Here is a 16,160-nt window from a genome sequence, read left to right on the forward strand (position 1 = left end):
CAAAAGGAATAGACACTCTCAAAAAGCGCGTCTCCAGAAAGCTGTGTTCAATCTGTGACGCAATGCGATTGTTGTCAGTGATGTCACGTTTCTATGACGTCGTGCCATTGTGAGGTCACAAACGGGTCCCAAAATAGTCATTTGCCTGTTGGAATGATAATACGTATGCATTTACATGACTCTATTTGAAGGACTTCTACGGGTGGGATGTGCTGTGAATTTTAGCATTGTTCTGTACATGAATCGGTGCTTATCTGCAAACTACATTGACAGTGTCGGGCTATCAATTAAGCAATAATATGGCTGGTTCTACGTTCGATTACTCACAATATTTCATTTAATAGCGTGATTGAAAAGAAATAGAAAGTGTCAACAGAATGTACACACACCAACACGGTGCGTATTTATCATTGGAGGGTGCCATTTGTACTTTTCACCGACGGACTGTGAAGTTACATTTCTCATTCCCAGTCCCTACTGAAATAAAAAGATGCGTCGGCCGGGAATCGAACCCGGATCGACTGCTTGGAAGGCAACCATGCTAACCTTTACACCACCGACGCTGTCCATGTGGTGCATAGCCGGAAAAGACAACTTAATGAATTTCTCTGATTGATTGACCACGCCTGGAGGCACGCCTTTAAACGAAATTGCTTACGTCGCAAAATCATTTTTATTAAAAAAAAAATGTTTAAATGTATTCTTGACTTGATATGCGACACGGGTCTGCAATGTACAGTGTAGTGAAAAAAAATAATTCTATTTAAATGCATATGACACTGCAGTTGCATCCATATGGAGCAAATGTATACGTCACTTGAATACTTCCTTCTTTTCAGCTTCTTTCTTGCCTAAGGAGTGAGAAGCTTAGAAACGAGGCGGTGAGTGTGAAGCATCGGTGGTCTAGTGGTAGAATACTCGCCTGCCACGCGGGTGACCCGGGTTCGATTCCCGGTCGATGCACATTGTTTTTGTGCCTCTTGCCAACAAAAGGAATAGACACTCTCAAAAAGCGCGTCTCCAGAAAGCTGTGTTCAATCTGTGACGCAATGCGATTGTTGTCAGTGATGTCACGTTTCTATGACGTCGTGCCATTGTGAGGTCACAAACGGGTCCCAAAATAGTCATTTGCCTGTTGGAATGATAATACGTATGCATTTACATGACTCTATTTGAAGGACTTCTACGGGTGGGATGTGCTGTGAATTTTAGCATTGTTCTGTACATGAATCGGTGCTTATCTGCAAACTACATTGACAGTGTCGGGCTATCAATTAAGCAATAATATGGCTGGTTCTACGTTCGATTACTCACAATATTTCATTTAATAGCGTGATTGAAAAGAAATAGAAAGTGTCAACAGAATGTACACACACCAACACGGTGCGTATTTATCATTGGAGGGTGCCATTTGTACTTTTCACCGACGGACTGTGAAGTTACATTTCTCATTCCCAGTCCCTACTGAAATAAAAAGATGCGTCGGCCGGGAATCGAACCCGGATCGACTGCTTGGAAGGCAACCATGCTAACCTTTACACCACCGACGCTGTCCATGTGGTGCATAGCCGGAAAAGACAACTTAATGAATTTCTCTGATTGATTGACCACGCCTGGAGGCACGCCTTTAAACGAAATTGCTTACGTCGCAAAATCATTTTTATTAAAAAAAAAATGTTTAAATGTATTCTTGACTTGATATGCGACACGGGTCTGCAATGTACAGTGTAGTGAAAAAAAATAATTCTATTTAAATGCATATGACACTGCAGTTGCATCCATATGGAGCAAATGTATACGTCACTTGAATACTTCCTTCTTTTCAGCTTCTTTCTTGCCTAAGGAGTGAGAAGCTTAGAAACGAGGCGGTGAGTGTGAAGCATCGGTGGTCTAGTGGTAGAATACTCGCCTGCCACGCGGGTGACCCGGGTTCGATTCCCGGTCGATGCACATTGTTTTTGTGCCTCTTGCCAACAAAAGGAATAGACACTCTCAAAAAGCGCGTCTCCAGAAAGCTGTGTTCAATCTGTGACGCAATGCGATTGTTGTCAGTGATGTCACGTTTCTATGACGTCGTGCCATTGTGAGGTCACAAACGGGTCCCAAAATAGTCATTTGCCTGTTGGAATGATAATACGTATGCATTTACATGACTCTATTTGAAGGACTTCTACGGGTGGGATGTGCTGTGAATTTTAGCATTGTTCTGTACATGAATCGGTGCTTATCTGCAAACTACATTGACAGTGTCGGGCTATCAATTAAGCAATAATATGGCTGGTTCTACGTTCGATTACTCACAATATTTCATTTAATAGCGTGATTGAAAAGAAATAGAAAGTGTCAACAGAATGTACACACACCAACACGGTGCGTATTTATCATTGGAGGGTGCCATTTGTACTTTTCACCGACGGACTGTGAAGTTACATTTCTCATTCCCAGTCCCTACTGAAATAAAAAGATGCGTCGGCCGGGAATCGAACCCGGATCGACTGCTTGGAAGGCAACCATGCTAACCTTTACACCACCGACGCTGTCCATGTGGTGCATAGCCGGAAAAGACAACTTAATGAATTTCTCTGATTGATTGACCACGCCTGGAGGCACGCCTTTAAACGAAATTGCTTACGTCGCAAAATCATTTTTATTAAAAAAAAAATGTTTAAATGTATTCTTGACTTGATATGCGACACGGGTCTGCAATGTACAGTGTAGTGAAAAAAAATAATTCTATTTAAATGCATATGACACTGCAGTTGCATCCATATGGAGCAAATGTATACGTCACTTGAATACTTCCTTCTTTTCAGCTTCTTTCTTGCCTAAGGAGTGAGAAGCTTAGAAACGAGGCGGTGAGTGTGAAGCATCGGTGGTCTAGTGGTAGAATACTCGCCTGCCACGCGGGTGACCCGGGTTCGATTCCCGGTCGATGCACATTGTTTTTGTGCCTCTTGCCAACAAAAGGAATAGACACTCTCAAAAAGCGCGTCTCCAGAAAGCTGTGTTCAATCTGTGACGCAATGCGATTGTTGTCAGTGATGTCACGTTTCTATGACGTCGTGCCATTGTGAGGTCACAAACGGGTCCCAAAATAGTCATTTGCCTGTTGGAATGATAATACGTATGCATTTACATGACTCTATTTGAAGGACTTCTACGGGTGGGATGTGCTGTGAATTTTAGCATTGTTCTGTACATGAATCGGTGCTTATCTGCAAACTACATTGACAGTGTCGGGCTATCAATTAAGCAATAATATGGCTGGTTCTACGTTCGATTACTCACAATATTTCATTTAATAGCGTGATTGAAAAGAAATAGAAAGTGTCAACAGAATGTACACACACCAACACGGTGCGTATTTATCATTGGAGGGTGCCATTTGTACTTTTCACCGACGGACTGTGAAGTTACATTTCTCATTCCCAGTCCCTACTGAAATAAAAAGATGCGTCGGCCGGGAATCGAACCCGGATCGACTGCTTGGAAGGCAACCATGCTAACCTTTACACCACCGACGCTGTCCATGTGGTGCATAGCCGGAAAAGACAACTTAATGAATTTCTCTGATTGATTGACCACGCCTGGAGGCACGCCTTTAAACGAAATTGCTTACGTCGCAAAATCATTTTTATTAAAAAAAAAATGTTTAAATGTATTCTTGACTTGATATGCGACACGGGTCTGCAATGTACAGTGTAGTGAAAAAAAATAATTCTATTTAAATGCATATGACACTGCAGTTGCATCCATATGGAGCAAATGTATACGTCACTTGAATACTTCCTTCTTTTCAGCTTCTTTCTTGCCTAAGGAGTGAGAAGCTTAGAAACGAGGCGGTGAGTGTGAAGCATCGGTGGTCTAGTGGTAGAATACTCGCCTGCCACGCGGGTGACCCGGGTTCGATTCCCGGTCGATGCACATTGTTTTTGTGCCTCTTGCCAACAAAAGGAATAGACACTCTCAAAAAGCGCGTCTCCAGAAAGCTGTGTTCAATCTGTGACGCAATGCGATTGTTGTCAGTGATGTCACGTTTCTATGACGTCGTGCCATTGTGAGGTCACAAACGGGTCCCAAAATAGTCATTTGCCTGTTGGAATGATAATACGTATGCATTTACATGACTCTATTTGAAGGACTTCTACGGGTGGGATGTGCTGTGAATTTTAGCATTGTTCTGTACATGAATCGGTGCTTATCTGCAAACTACATTGACAGTGTCGGGCTATCAATTAAGCAATAATATGGCTGGTTCTACGTTCGATTACTCACAATATTTCATTTAATAGCGTGATTGAAAAGAAATAGAAAGTGTCAACAGAATGTACACACACCAACACGGTGCGTATTTATCATTGGAGGGTGCCATTTGTACTTTTCACCGACGGACTGTGAAGTTACATTTCTCATTCCCAGTCCCTACTGAAATAAAAAGATGCGTCGGCCGGGAATCGAACCCGGATCGACTGCTTGGAAGGCAACCATGCTAACCTTTACACCACCGACGCTGTCCATGTGGTGCATAGCCGGAAAAGACAACTTAATGAATTTCTCTGATTGATTGACCACGCCTGGAGGCACGCCTTTAAACGAAATTGCTTACGTCGCAAAATCATTTTTATTAAAAAAAAAATGTTTAAATGTATTCTTGACTTGATATGCGACACGGGTCTGCAATGTACAGTGTAGTGAAAAAAAATAATTCTATTTAAATGCATATGACACTGCAGTTGCATCCATATGGAGCAAATGTATACGTCACTTGAATACTTCCTTCTTTTCAGCTTCTTTCTTGCCTAAGGAGTGAGAAGCTTAGAAACGAGGCGGTGAGTGTGAAGCATCGGTGGTCTAGTGGTAGAATACTCGCCTGCCACGCGGGTGACCCGGGTTCGATTCCCGGTCGATGCACATTGTTTTTGTGCCTCTTGCCAACAAAAGGAATAGACACTCTCAAAAAGCGCGTCTCCAGAAAGCTGTGTTCAATCTGTGACGCAATGCGATTGTTGTCAGTGATGTCACGTTTCTATGACGTCGTGCCATTGTGAGGTCACAAACGGGTCCCAAAATAGTCATTTGCCTGTTGGAATGATAATACGTATGCATTTACATGACTCTATTTGAAGGACTTCTACGGGTGGGATGTGCTGTGAATTTTAGCATTGTTCTGTACATGAATCGGTGCTTATCTGCAAACTACATTGACAGTGTCGGGCTATCAATTAAGCAATAATATGGCTGGTTCTACGTTCGATTACTCACAATATTTCATTTAATAGCGTGATTGAAAAGAAATAGAAAGTGTCAACAGAATGTACACACACCAACACGGTGCGTATTTATCATTGGAGGGTGCCATTTGTACTTTTCACCGACGGACTGTGAAGTTACATTTCTCATTCCCAGTCCCTACTGAAATAAAAAGATGCGTCGGCCGGGAATCGAACCCGGATCGACTGCTTGGAAGGCAACCATGCTAACCTTTACACCACCGACGCTGTCCATGTGGTGCATAGCCGGAAAAGACAACTTAATGAATTTCTCTGATTGATTGACCACGCCTGGAGGCACGCCTTTAAACGAAATTGCTTACGTCGCAAAATCATTTTTATTAAAAAAAAAATGTTTAAATGTATTCTTGACTTGATATGCGACACGGGTCTGCAATGTACAGTGTAGTGAAAAAAAATAATTCTATTTAAATGCATATGACACTGCAGTTGCATCCATATGGAGCAAATGTATACGTCACTTGAATACTTCCTTCTTTTCAGCTTCTTTCTTGCCTAAGGAGTGAGAAGCTTAGAAACGAGGCGGTGAGTGTGAAGCATCGGTGGTCTAGTGGTAGAATACTCGCCTGCCACGCGGGTGACCCGGGTTCGATTCCCGGTCGATGCACATTGTTTTTGTGCCTCTTGCCAACAAAAGGAATAGACACTCTCAAAAAGCGCGTCTCCAGAAAGCTGTGTTCAATCTGTGACGCAATGCGATTGTTGTCAGTGATGTCACGTTTCTATGACGTCGTGCCATTGTGAGGTCACAAACGGGTCCCAAAATAGTCATTTGCCTGTTGGAATGATAATACGTATGCATTTACATGACTCTATTTGAAGGACTTCTACGGGTGGGATGTGCTGTGAATTTTAGCATTGTTCTGTACATGAATCGGTGCTTATCTGCAAACTACATTGACAGTGTCGGGCTATCAATTAAGCAATAATATGGCTGGTTCTACGTTCGATTACTCACAATATTTCATTTAATAGCGTGATTGAAAAGAAATAGAAAGTGTCAACAGAATGTACACACACCAACACGGTGCGTATTTATCATTGGAGGGTGCCATTTGTACTTTTCACCGACGGACTGTGAAGTTACATTTCTCATTCCCAGTCCCTACTGAAATAAAAAGATGCGTCGGCCGGGAATCGAACCCGGATCGACTGCTTGGAAGGCAACCATGCTAACCTTTACACCACCGACGCTGTCCATGTGGTGCATAGCCGGAAAAGACAACTTAATGAATTTCTCTGATTGATTGACCACGCCTGGAGGCACGCCTTTAAACGAAATTGCTTACGTCGCAAAATCATTTTTATTAAAAAAAAAATGTTTAAATGTATTCTTGACTTGATATGCGACACGGGTCTGCAATGTACAGTGTAGTGAAAAAAAATAATTCTATTTAAATGCATATGACACTGCAGTTGCATCCATATGGAGCAAATGTATACGTCACTTGAATACTTCCTTCTTTTCAGCTTCTTTCTTGCCTAAGGAGTGAGAAGCTTAGAAACGAGGCGGTGAGTGTGAAGCATCGGTGGTCTAGTGGTAGAATACTCGCCTGCCACGCGGGTGACCCGGGTTCGATTCCCGGTCGATGCACATTGTTTTTGTGCCTCTTGCCAACAAAAGGAATAGACACTCTCAAAAAGCGCGTCTCCAGAAAGCTGTGTTCAATCTGTGACGCAATGCGATTGTTGTCAGTGATGTCACGTTTCTATGACGTCGTGCCATTGTGAGGTCACAAACGGGTCCCAAAATAGTCATTTGCCTGTTGGAATGATAATACGTATGCATTTACATGACTCTATTTGAAGGACTTCTACGGGTGGGATGTGCTGTGAATTTTAGCATTGTTCTGTACATGAATCGGTGCTTATCTGCAAACTACATTGACAGTGTCGGGCTATCAATTAAGCAATAATATGGCTGGTTCTACGTTCGATTACTCACAATATTTCATTTAATAGCGTGATTGAAAAGAAATAGAAAGTGTCAACAGAATGTACACACACCAACACGGTGCGTATTTATCATTGGAGGGTGCCATTTGTACTTTTCACCGACGGACTGTGAAGTTACATTTCTCATTCCCAGTCCCTACTGAAATAAAAAGATGCGTCGGCCGGGAATCGAACCCGGATCGACTGCTTGGAAGGCAACCATGCTAACCTTTACACCACCGACGCTGTCCATGTGGTGCATAGCCGGAAAAGACAACTTAATGAATTTCTCTGATTGATTGACCACGCCTGGAGGCACGCCTTTAAACGAAATTGCTTACGTCGCAAAATCATTTTTATTAAAAAAAAAATGTTTAAATGTATTCTTGACTTGATATGCGACACGGGTCTGCAATGTACAGTGTAGTGAAAAAAAATAATTCTATTTAAATGCATATGACACTGCAGTTGCATCCATATGGAGCAAATGTATACGTCACTTGAATACTTCCTTCTTTTCAGCTTCTTTCTTGCCTAAGGAGTGAGAAGCTTAGAAACGAGGCGGTGAGTGTGAAGCATCGGTGGTCTAGTGGTAGAATACTCGCCTGCCACGCGGGTGACCCGGGTTCGATTCCCGGTCGATGCACATTGTTTTTGTGCCTCTTGCCAACAAAAGGAATAGACACTCTCAAAAAGCGCGTCTCCAGAAAGCTGTGTTCAATCTGTGACGCAATGCGATTGTTGTCAGTGATGTCACGTTTCTATGACGTCGTGCCATTGTGAGGTCACAAACGGGTCCCAAAATAGTCATTTGCCTGTTGGAATGATAATACGTATGCATTTACATGACTCTATTTGAAGGACTTCTACGGGTGGGATGTGCTGTGAATTTTAGCATTGTTCTGTACATGAATCGGTGCTTATCTGCAAACTACATTGACAGTGTCGGGCTATCAATTAAGCAATAATATGGCTGGTTCTACGTTCGATTACTCACAATATTTCATTTAATAGCGTGATTGAAAAGAAATAGAAAGTGTCAACAGAATGTACACACACCAACACGGTGCGTATTTATCATTGGAGGGTGCCATTTGTACTTTTCACCGACGGACTGTGAAGTTACATTTCTCATTCCCAGTCCCTACTGAAATAAAAAGATGCGTCGGCCGGGAATCGAACCCGGATCGACTGCTTGGAAGGCAACCATGCTAACCTTTACACCACCGACGCTGTCCATGTGGTGCATAGCCGGAAAAGACAACTTAATGAATTTCTCTGATTGATTGACCACGCCTGGAGGCACGCCTTTAAACGAAATTGCTTACGTCGCAAAATCATTTTTATTAAAAAAAAAATGTTTAAATGTATTCTTGACTTGATATGCGACACGGGTCTGCAATGTACAGTGTAGTGAAAAAAAATAATTCTATTTAAATGCATATGACACTGCAGTTGCATCCATATGGAGCAAATGTATACGTCACTTGAATACTTCCTTCTTTTCAGCTTCTTTCTTGCCTAAGGAGTGAGAAGCTTAGAAACGAGGCGGTGAGTGTGAAGCATCGGTGGTCTAGTGGTAGAATACTCGCCTGCCACGCGGGTGACCCGGGTTCGATTCCCGGTCGATGCACATTGTTTTTGTGCCTCTTGCCAACAAAAGGAATAGACACTCTCAAAAAGCGCGTCTCCAGAAAGCTGTGTTCAATCTGTGACGCAATGCGATTGTTGTCAGTGATGTCACGTTTCTATGACGTCGTGCCATTGTGAGGTCACAAACGGGTCCCAAAATAGTCATTTGCCTGTTGGAATGATAATACGTATGCATTTACATGACTCTATTTGAAGGACTTCTACGGGTGGGATGTGCTGTGAATTTTAGCAATGTTCTGTACATGAATCGGTGCTTATCTGCAAACTACATTGACAGTGTCGGGCTATCAATTAAGCAATAATATGGCTGGTTCTACGTTCGATTACTCACAATATTTCATTTAATAGCGTGATTGAAAAGAAATAGAAAGTGTCAACAGAATGTACACACACCAACACGGTGCGTATTTATCATTGGAGGGTGCCATTTGTACTTTTCACCGACGGACTGTGAAGTTACATTTCTCATTCCCAGTCCCTACTGAAATAAAAAGATGCGTCGGCCGGGAATCGAACCCGGATCGACTGCTTGGAAGGCAACCATGCTAACCTTTACACCACCGACGCTGTCCATGTGGTGTTCTGTACATGAATCGGTGCTTATCTGCAAACTACATTGACAGTGTCGGGCTATCAATTAAGCAATAATATGGCTGGTTCTACGTTCGATTACTCACAATATTTCATTTAATAGCGTGATTGAAAAGAAATAGAAAGTGTCAACAGAATGTACACACACCAACACGGTGCGTATTTATCATTGGAGGGTGCCATTTGTACTTTTCACCGACGGACTGTGAAGTTACATTTCTCATTCCCAGTCCCTACTGAAATAAAAAGATGCGTCGGCCGGGAATCGAACCCGGATCGACTGCTTGGAAGGCAACCATGCTAACCTTTACACCACCGACGCTGTCCATGTGGTGCATAGCCGGAAAAGACAACTTAATGAATTTCTCTGATTGATTGACCACGCCTGGAGGCACGCCTTTAAACGAAATTGCTTACGTCGCAAAATCATTTTTATTAAAAAAAAAATGTTTAAATGTATTCTTGACTTGATATGCGACACGGGTCTGCAATGTACAGTGTAGTGAAAAAAAATAATTCTATTTAAATGCATATGACACTGCAGTTGCATCCATATGGAGCAAATGTATACGTCACTTGAATACTTCCTTCTTTTCAGCTTCTTTCTTGCCTAAGGAGTGAGAAGCTTAGAAACGAGGCGGTGAGTGTGAAGCATCGGTGGTCTAGTGGTAGAATACTCACCTGCCACGCGGGTGACCCGGGTTCGATTCCCGGTCGATGCACATTGTTTTTGTGCCTCTTGCCAACAAAAGGAATAGACACTCTCAAAAAGCGCGTCTCCAGAAAGCTGTGTTCAATCTGTGACGCAATGCGATTGTTGTCAGTGATGTCACGTTTCTATGACGTCGTGCCATTGTGAGGTCACAAACGGGTCCCAAAATAGTCATTTGCCTGTTGGAATGATAATACGTATGCATTTACATGACTCTATTTGAAGGACTTCTACGGGTGGGATGTGCTGTGAATTTTAGCATTGTTCTGTACATGAATCGGTGCTTATCTGCAAACTACATTGACAGTGTCGGGCTATCAATTAAGCAATAATATGGCTGGTTCTACGTTCGATTACTCACAATATTTCATTTAATAGCGTGATTGAAAAGAAATAGAAAGTGTCAACAGAATGTACACACACCAACACGGTGCGTATTTATCATTGGAGGGTGCCATTTGTACTTTTCACCGACGGACTGTGAAGTTACATTTCTCATTCCCAGTCCCTACTGAAATAAAAAGATGCGTCGGCCGGGAATCGAACCCGGATCGACTGCTTGGAAGGCAACCATGCTAACCTTTACACCACCGACGCTGTCCATGTGGTGCATAGCCGGAAAAGACAACTTAATGAATTTCTCTGATTGATTGACCACGCCTGGAGGCACGCCTTTAAACGAAATTGCTTACGTCGCAAAATCATTTTTATTAAAAAAAAAATGTTTAAATGTATTCTTGACTTGATATGCGACACGGGTCTGCAATGTACAGTGTAGTGAAAAAAAATAATTCTATTTAAATGCATATGACACTGCAGTTGCATCCATATGGAGCAAATGTATACGTCACTTGAATACTTCCTTCTTTTCAGCTTCTTTCTTGCCTAAGGAGTGAGAAGCTTAGAAACGAGGCGGTGAGTGTGAAGCATCGGTGGTCTAGTGGTAGAATACTCGCCTGCCACGCGGGTGACCCGGGTTCGATTCCCGGTCGATGCACATTGTTTTTGTGCCTCTTGCCAACAAAAGGAATAGACACTCTCAAAAAGCGCGTCTCCAGAAAGCTGTGTTCAATCTGTGACGCAATGCGATTGTTGTCAGTGATGTCACGTTTCTATGACGTCGTGCCATTGTGAGGTCACAAACGGGTCCCAAAATAGTCATTTGCCTGTTGGAATGATAATACGTATGCATTTACATGACTCTATTTGAAGGACTTCTACGGGTGGGATGTGCTGTGAATTTTAGCATTGTTCTGTACATGAATCGGTGCTTATCTGCAAACTACATTGACAGTGTCGGGCTATCAATTAAGCAATAATATGGCTGGTTCTACGTTCGATTACTCACAATATTTCATTTAATAGCGTGATTGAAAAGAAATAGAAAGTGTCAACAGAATGTACACACACCAACACGGTGCGTATTTATCATTGGAGGGTGCCATTTGTACTTTTCACCGACGGACTGTGAAGTTACATTTCTCATTCCCAGTCCCTACTGAAATAAAAAGATGCGTCGGCCGGGAATCGAACCCGGATCGACTGCTTGGAAGGCAACCATGCTAACCTTTACACCACCGACGCTGTCCATGTGGTGTTCTGTACATGAATCGGTGCTTATCTGCAAACTACATTGACAGTGTCGGGCTATCAATTAAGCAATAATATGGCTGGTTCTACGTTCGATTACTCACAATATTTCATTTAATAGCGTGATTGAAAAGAAATAGAAAGTGTCAACAGAATGTACACACACCAACACGGTGCGTATTTATCATTGGAGGGTGCCATTTGTACTTTTCACCGACGGACTGTGAAGTTACATTTCTCATTCCCAGTCCCTACTGAAATAAAAAGATGCGTCGGCCGGGAATCGAACCCGGATCGACTGCTTGGAAGGCAACCATGCTAACCTTTACACCACCGACGCTGTCCATGTGGTGCATAGCCGGAAAAGACAACTTAATGAATTTCTCTGATTGATTGACCACGCCTGGAGGCACGCCTTTAAACGAAATTGCTTACGTCGCAAAATCATTTTTATTAAAAAAAAAATGTTTAAATGTATTCTTGACTTGATATGCGACACGGGTCTGCAATGTACAGTGTAGTGAAAAAAAATAATTCTATTTAAATGCATATGACACTGCAGTTGCATCCATATGGAGCAAATGTATACGTCACTTGAATACTTCCTTCTTTTCAGCTTCTTTCTTGCCTAAGGAGTGAGAAGCTTAGAAACGAGGCGGTGAGTGTGAAGCATCGGTGGTCTAGTGGTAGAATACTCACCTGCCACGCGGGTGACCCGGGTTCGATTCCCGGTCGATGCACATTGTTTTTGTGCCTCTTGCCAACAAAAGGAATAGACACTCTCAAAAAGCGCGTCTCCAGAAAGCTGTGTTCAATCTGTGACGCAATGCGATTGTTGTCAGTGATGTCACGTTTCTATGACGTCGTGCCATTGTGAGGTCACAAACGGGTCCCAAAATAGTCATTTGCCTGTTGGAATGATAATACGTATGCATTTACATGACTCTATTTGAAGGACTTCTACGGGTGGGATGTGCTGTGAATTTTAGCATTGTTCTGTACATGAATCGGTGCTTATCTGCAAACTACATTGACAGTGTCGGGCTATCAATTAAGCAATAATATGGCTGGTTCTACGTTCGATTACTCACAATATTTCATTTAATAGCGTGATTGAAAAGAAATAGAAAGTGTCAACAGAATGTACACACACCAACACGGTGCGTATTTATCATTGGAGGGTGCCATTTGTACTTTTCACCGACGGACTGTGAAGTTACATTTCTCATTCCCAGTCCCTACTGAAATAAAAAGATGCGTCGGCCGGGAATCGAACCCGGATCGACTGCTTGGAAGGCAACCATGCTAACCTTTACACCACCGACGCTGTCCATGTGGTGCATAGCCGGAAAAGACAACTTAATGAATTTCTCTGATTGATTGACCACGCCTGGAGGCACGCCTTTAAACGAAATTGCTTACGTCGCAAAATCATTTTTATTAAAAAAAAAATGTTTAAATGTATTCTTGACTTGATATGCGACACGGGTCTGCAATGTACAGTGTAGTGAAAAAAAATAATTCTATTTAAATGCATATGACACTGCAGTTGCATCCATATGGAGCAAATGTATACGTCACTTGAATACTTCCTTCTTTTCAGCTTCTTTCTTGCCTAAGGAGTGAGAAGCTTAGAAACGAGGCGGTGAGTGTGAAGCATCGGTGGTCTAGTGGTAGAATACTCGCCTGCCACGCGGGTGACCCGGGTTCGATTCCCGGTCGATGCACATTGTTTTTGTGCCTCTTGCCAACAAAAGGAATAGACACTCTCAAAAAGCGCGTCTCCAGAAAGCTGTGTTCAATCTGTGACGCAATGCGATTGTTGTCAGTGATGTCACGTTTCTATGACGTCGTGCCATTGTGAGGTCACAAACGGGTCCCAAAATAGTCATTTGCCTGTTGGAATGATAATACGTATGCATTTACATGACTCTATTTGAAGGACTTCTACGGGTGGGATGTGCTGTGAATTTTAGCATTGTTCTGTACATGAATCGGTGCTTATCTGCAAACTACATTGACAGTGTCGGGCTATCAATTAAGCAATAATATGGCTGGTTCTACGTTCGATTACTCACAATATTTCATTTAATAGCGTGATTGAAAAGAAATAGAAAGTGTCAACAGAATGTACACACACCAACACGGTGCGTATTTATCATTGGAGGGTGCCATTTGTACTTTTCACCGACGGACTGTGAAGTTACATTTCTCATTCCCAGTCCCTACTGAAATAAAAAGATGCGTCGGCCGGGAATCGAACCCGGATCGACTGCTTGGAAGGCAACCATGCTAACCTTTACACCACCGACGCTGTCCATGTGGTGCATAGCCGGAAAAGACAACTTAATGAATTTCTCTGATTGATTGACCACGCCTGGAGGCACGCCTTTAAACGAAATTGCTTACGTCGCAAAATCATTTTTATTAAAAAAAAAATGTTTAAATGTATTCTTGACTTGATATGCGACACGGGTCTGCAATGTACAGTGTAGTGAAAAAAAATAATTCTATTTAAATGCATATGACACTGCAGTTGCATCCATATGGAGCAAATGTATACGTCACTTGAATGTTTCCTTCTTTTCAGCTTCTTTCTTGCCTAAGGAGTGAGAAGCTTAGAAACGAGGCGGTGAGTGTGAAGCATCGGTGGTCTAGTGGTAGAATACTCGCCTGCCACGCGGGTGACCCGGGTTCGATTCCCGGTCGATGCACATTGTTTTTGTGCCTCTTGCCAACAAAAGGAATAGACACTCTCAAAAAGCGCGTCTCCAGAAAGCTGTGTTCAATCTGTGACGCAATGCGATTGTTGTCAGTGATGTCACGTTTCTATGACGTCGTGCCATTGTGAGGTCACGAACGGGTCCCAAAATAGTCATTTGCCTGTTGGAATGATAATACGTATGCATTTACATGACTCTATTTGAAGGACTTCTACGGGTGGGATGTGCTGTGAATTTTAGCATTGTTCTGTACATGAATCGGTGCTTATCTGCAAACTACATTGACAGTGTCGGGCTATCAATTAAGCAATAATATGGCTGGTTCTACGTTCGATTACTCACAATATTTCATTTAATAGCGTGATTGAAAAGAAATAGAAAGTGTCAACAGAATGTACACACACCAACACGGTGCGTATTTATCATTGGAGGGTGCCATTTGTACTTTTCACCGACGGACTGTGAAGTTACATTTCTCATTCCCAGTCCCTACTGAAATAAAAAGATGCGTCGGCCGGGAATCGAACCCGGATCGACTGCTTGGAAGGCAACCATGCTAACCTTTACACCACCGACGCTGTCCATGTGGTGCATAGCCGGAAAAGACAACTTAATGAATTTCTCTGATTGATTGACCACGCCTGGAGGCACGCCTTTAAACGAAATTGCTTACGTCGCAAAATCATTTTTATTAAAAAAGAAATGTTTAAATGTATTCTTGACTTGATATGCGACACGGGTCTGCAATGTACAGTGTAGTGAAAAAAAATAATTCTATTTAAATGCATATGACACTGCAGTTGCATCCATATGGAGCAAATGTATACGTCACTTGAATTTTTCCTTCTTTTCAGCTTCTTTCTTGCCTAAGGAGTGAGAAGCTTAGAAACGAGGCGGTGAGTGTGAAGCATCGGTGGTCTAGTGGTAGAATACTCGCCTGCCACGCGGGTGACCCGGGTTCGATTCCCGGTCGATGCACATTGTTTTTGTGCCTCTTGCCAACAAAAGGAATAGACACTCTCAAAAAGCGCGTCTCCAGAAAGCTGTGTTCAATCTGTGACGCAATGCGATTGTTGTCAGTGATGTCACGTTTCTATGACGTCGTGCCATTGTGAGGTCACGAACGGGTCCCAAAATAGTCATTTGCCTGTTGGAATGATAATACGTATGCATTTACATGACTCTATTTGAAGGACTTCTACGGGTGGGATGTGCTGTGAATTTTAGCATTGTTCTGTACATGAATCGGTGCTTATCTGCAAACTACATTGACAGTGTCGGGCTATCAATTAAGCAATAATATGGCTGGTTCTACGTTCGATTACTCACAATATTTCATTTAATAGCGTGATTGAAAAGAAATAGAAAGTGTCAACAGAATGTACACACACCAACACGGTGCGTATTTATCATTGGAGGGTGCCATTTGTACTTTTCACCGACGGACTGTGAAGTTACATTTCTCATTCCCAGTCCCTACTGAAATAAAAAGATGCGTCGGCCGGGAATCGAACCCGGATCGACTGCTTGGAAGGCAACCATGCTAACCTTTACACCACCGACGCTGTCCATGTGGTGCATAGCCGGAAAAGACAACTTAATGAATTTCTCTGATTGATTGACCACGCCTGGAGGCACGCCTTTAAACGAAATTGCTTACGTCGC

General features: G+C 42.6%; 33 non-coding genes across 33 annotated transcripts; 15 read left to right on the forward strand and 18 right to left on the reverse strand.

Annotated features, from left to right (window-relative positions):
* Nucleotides 1-491: 491 nt before the first annotated feature.
* Nucleotides 492-563, reverse strand: Trnag-ucc (transfer RNA glycine (anticodon UCC)). Its single transcript has one exon. It is a non-coding gene; the product is annotated as a tRNA-Gly (tRNA).
* Nucleotides 564-892: 329 nt separating this feature from the next.
* On the forward strand, nt 893-963 carry Trnag-gcc (transfer RNA glycine (anticodon GCC)). The gene has a single exon. It is a non-coding gene; the product is annotated as a tRNA-Gly (tRNA).
* A 515-nt stretch (nt 964-1,478) lies between these two features.
* Nucleotides 1,479-1,550, reverse strand: Trnag-ucc (transfer RNA glycine (anticodon UCC)). The gene has a single exon. It is a non-coding gene; the product is annotated as a tRNA-Gly (tRNA).
* A 329-nt stretch (nt 1,551-1,879) lies between these two features.
* Nucleotides 1,880-1,950, forward strand: Trnag-gcc (transfer RNA glycine (anticodon GCC)). The gene has a single exon. It is a non-coding gene; the product is annotated as a tRNA-Gly (tRNA).
* Nucleotides 1,951-2,465: 515 nt separating this feature from the next.
* Trnag-ucc (transfer RNA glycine (anticodon UCC)) lies at nt 2,466-2,537 on the reverse strand. The gene has a single exon. It is a non-coding gene; the product is annotated as a tRNA-Gly (tRNA).
* A 329-nt stretch (nt 2,538-2,866) lies between these two features.
* Trnag-gcc (transfer RNA glycine (anticodon GCC)) lies at nt 2,867-2,937 on the forward strand. The gene has a single exon. It is a non-coding gene; the product is annotated as a tRNA-Gly (tRNA).
* A 515-nt stretch (nt 2,938-3,452) lies between these two features.
* On the reverse strand, nt 3,453-3,524 carry Trnag-ucc (transfer RNA glycine (anticodon UCC)). Its single transcript has one exon. It is a non-coding gene; the product is annotated as a tRNA-Gly (tRNA).
* A 329-nt stretch (nt 3,525-3,853) lies between these two features.
* On the forward strand, nt 3,854-3,924 carry Trnag-gcc (transfer RNA glycine (anticodon GCC)). The gene has a single exon. It is a non-coding gene; the product is annotated as a tRNA-Gly (tRNA).
* A 515-nt stretch (nt 3,925-4,439) lies between these two features.
* Trnag-ucc (transfer RNA glycine (anticodon UCC)) lies at nt 4,440-4,511 on the reverse strand. The gene has a single exon. It is a non-coding gene; the product is annotated as a tRNA-Gly (tRNA).
* Nucleotides 4,512-4,840: 329 nt separating this feature from the next.
* Trnag-gcc (transfer RNA glycine (anticodon GCC)) lies at nt 4,841-4,911 on the forward strand. Its single transcript has one exon. It is a non-coding gene; the product is annotated as a tRNA-Gly (tRNA).
* Nucleotides 4,912-5,426: 515 nt separating this feature from the next.
* On the reverse strand, nt 5,427-5,498 carry Trnag-ucc (transfer RNA glycine (anticodon UCC)). The gene has a single exon. It is a non-coding gene; the product is annotated as a tRNA-Gly (tRNA).
* A 329-nt stretch (nt 5,499-5,827) lies between these two features.
* Trnag-gcc (transfer RNA glycine (anticodon GCC)) lies at nt 5,828-5,898 on the forward strand. Its single transcript has one exon. It is a non-coding gene; the product is annotated as a tRNA-Gly (tRNA).
* A 515-nt stretch (nt 5,899-6,413) lies between these two features.
* Nucleotides 6,414-6,485, reverse strand: Trnag-ucc (transfer RNA glycine (anticodon UCC)). The gene has a single exon. It is a non-coding gene; the product is annotated as a tRNA-Gly (tRNA).
* A 329-nt stretch (nt 6,486-6,814) lies between these two features.
* Trnag-gcc (transfer RNA glycine (anticodon GCC)) lies at nt 6,815-6,885 on the forward strand. Its single transcript has one exon. It is a non-coding gene; the product is annotated as a tRNA-Gly (tRNA).
* Nucleotides 6,886-7,400: 515 nt separating this feature from the next.
* Nucleotides 7,401-7,472, reverse strand: Trnag-ucc (transfer RNA glycine (anticodon UCC)). The gene has a single exon. It is a non-coding gene; the product is annotated as a tRNA-Gly (tRNA).
* A 329-nt stretch (nt 7,473-7,801) lies between these two features.
* Trnag-gcc (transfer RNA glycine (anticodon GCC)) lies at nt 7,802-7,872 on the forward strand. Its single transcript has one exon. It is a non-coding gene; the product is annotated as a tRNA-Gly (tRNA).
* A 515-nt stretch (nt 7,873-8,387) lies between these two features.
* Nucleotides 8,388-8,459, reverse strand: Trnag-ucc (transfer RNA glycine (anticodon UCC)). Its single transcript has one exon. It is a non-coding gene; the product is annotated as a tRNA-Gly (tRNA).
* A 329-nt stretch (nt 8,460-8,788) lies between these two features.
* Trnag-gcc (transfer RNA glycine (anticodon GCC)) lies at nt 8,789-8,859 on the forward strand. The gene has a single exon. It is a non-coding gene; the product is annotated as a tRNA-Gly (tRNA).
* A 515-nt stretch (nt 8,860-9,374) lies between these two features.
* Nucleotides 9,375-9,446, reverse strand: Trnag-ucc (transfer RNA glycine (anticodon UCC)). Its single transcript has one exon. It is a non-coding gene; the product is annotated as a tRNA-Gly (tRNA).
* Nucleotides 9,447-9,720: 274 nt separating this feature from the next.
* Nucleotides 9,721-9,792, reverse strand: Trnag-ucc (transfer RNA glycine (anticodon UCC)). The gene has a single exon. It is a non-coding gene; the product is annotated as a tRNA-Gly (tRNA).
* Nucleotides 9,793-10,121: 329 nt separating this feature from the next.
* On the forward strand, nt 10,122-10,192 carry Trnag-gcc (transfer RNA glycine (anticodon GCC)). Its single transcript has one exon. It is a non-coding gene; the product is annotated as a tRNA-Gly (tRNA).
* Nucleotides 10,193-10,707: 515 nt separating this feature from the next.
* On the reverse strand, nt 10,708-10,779 carry Trnag-ucc (transfer RNA glycine (anticodon UCC)). The gene has a single exon. It is a non-coding gene; the product is annotated as a tRNA-Gly (tRNA).
* Nucleotides 10,780-11,108: 329 nt separating this feature from the next.
* Trnag-gcc (transfer RNA glycine (anticodon GCC)) lies at nt 11,109-11,179 on the forward strand. Its single transcript has one exon. It is a non-coding gene; the product is annotated as a tRNA-Gly (tRNA).
* A 515-nt stretch (nt 11,180-11,694) lies between these two features.
* On the reverse strand, nt 11,695-11,766 carry Trnag-ucc (transfer RNA glycine (anticodon UCC)). Its single transcript has one exon. It is a non-coding gene; the product is annotated as a tRNA-Gly (tRNA).
* A 274-nt stretch (nt 11,767-12,040) lies between these two features.
* Trnag-ucc (transfer RNA glycine (anticodon UCC)) lies at nt 12,041-12,112 on the reverse strand. Its single transcript has one exon. It is a non-coding gene; the product is annotated as a tRNA-Gly (tRNA).
* Nucleotides 12,113-12,441: 329 nt separating this feature from the next.
* Nucleotides 12,442-12,512, forward strand: Trnag-gcc (transfer RNA glycine (anticodon GCC)). Its single transcript has one exon. It is a non-coding gene; the product is annotated as a tRNA-Gly (tRNA).
* A 515-nt stretch (nt 12,513-13,027) lies between these two features.
* Nucleotides 13,028-13,099, reverse strand: Trnag-ucc (transfer RNA glycine (anticodon UCC)). Its single transcript has one exon. It is a non-coding gene; the product is annotated as a tRNA-Gly (tRNA).
* A 329-nt stretch (nt 13,100-13,428) lies between these two features.
* Nucleotides 13,429-13,499, forward strand: Trnag-gcc (transfer RNA glycine (anticodon GCC)). The gene has a single exon. It is a non-coding gene; the product is annotated as a tRNA-Gly (tRNA).
* Nucleotides 13,500-14,014: 515 nt separating this feature from the next.
* Trnag-ucc (transfer RNA glycine (anticodon UCC)) lies at nt 14,015-14,086 on the reverse strand. The gene has a single exon. It is a non-coding gene; the product is annotated as a tRNA-Gly (tRNA).
* Nucleotides 14,087-14,415: 329 nt separating this feature from the next.
* Nucleotides 14,416-14,486, forward strand: Trnag-gcc (transfer RNA glycine (anticodon GCC)). Its single transcript has one exon. It is a non-coding gene; the product is annotated as a tRNA-Gly (tRNA).
* Nucleotides 14,487-15,001: 515 nt separating this feature from the next.
* Trnag-ucc (transfer RNA glycine (anticodon UCC)) lies at nt 15,002-15,073 on the reverse strand. Its single transcript has one exon. It is a non-coding gene; the product is annotated as a tRNA-Gly (tRNA).
* Nucleotides 15,074-15,402: 329 nt separating this feature from the next.
* On the forward strand, nt 15,403-15,473 carry Trnag-gcc (transfer RNA glycine (anticodon GCC)). Its single transcript has one exon. It is a non-coding gene; the product is annotated as a tRNA-Gly (tRNA).
* Nucleotides 15,474-15,988: 515 nt separating this feature from the next.
* On the reverse strand, nt 15,989-16,060 carry Trnag-ucc (transfer RNA glycine (anticodon UCC)). Its single transcript has one exon. It is a non-coding gene; the product is annotated as a tRNA-Gly (tRNA).
* Nucleotides 16,061-16,160: the final 100 nt, after the last annotated feature.

Source organism: Haliotis cracherodii, unplaced genomic scaffold (assembly GCF_022045235.1).
Source record: "Haliotis cracherodii isolate W230 unplaced genomic scaffold, xgHalCrac1.p SCAF_3, whole genome shotgun sequence".
NCBI classification, from domain to species: domain Eukaryota; kingdom Metazoa; phylum Mollusca; class Gastropoda; order Lepetellida; family Haliotidae; genus Haliotis; species Haliotis cracherodii.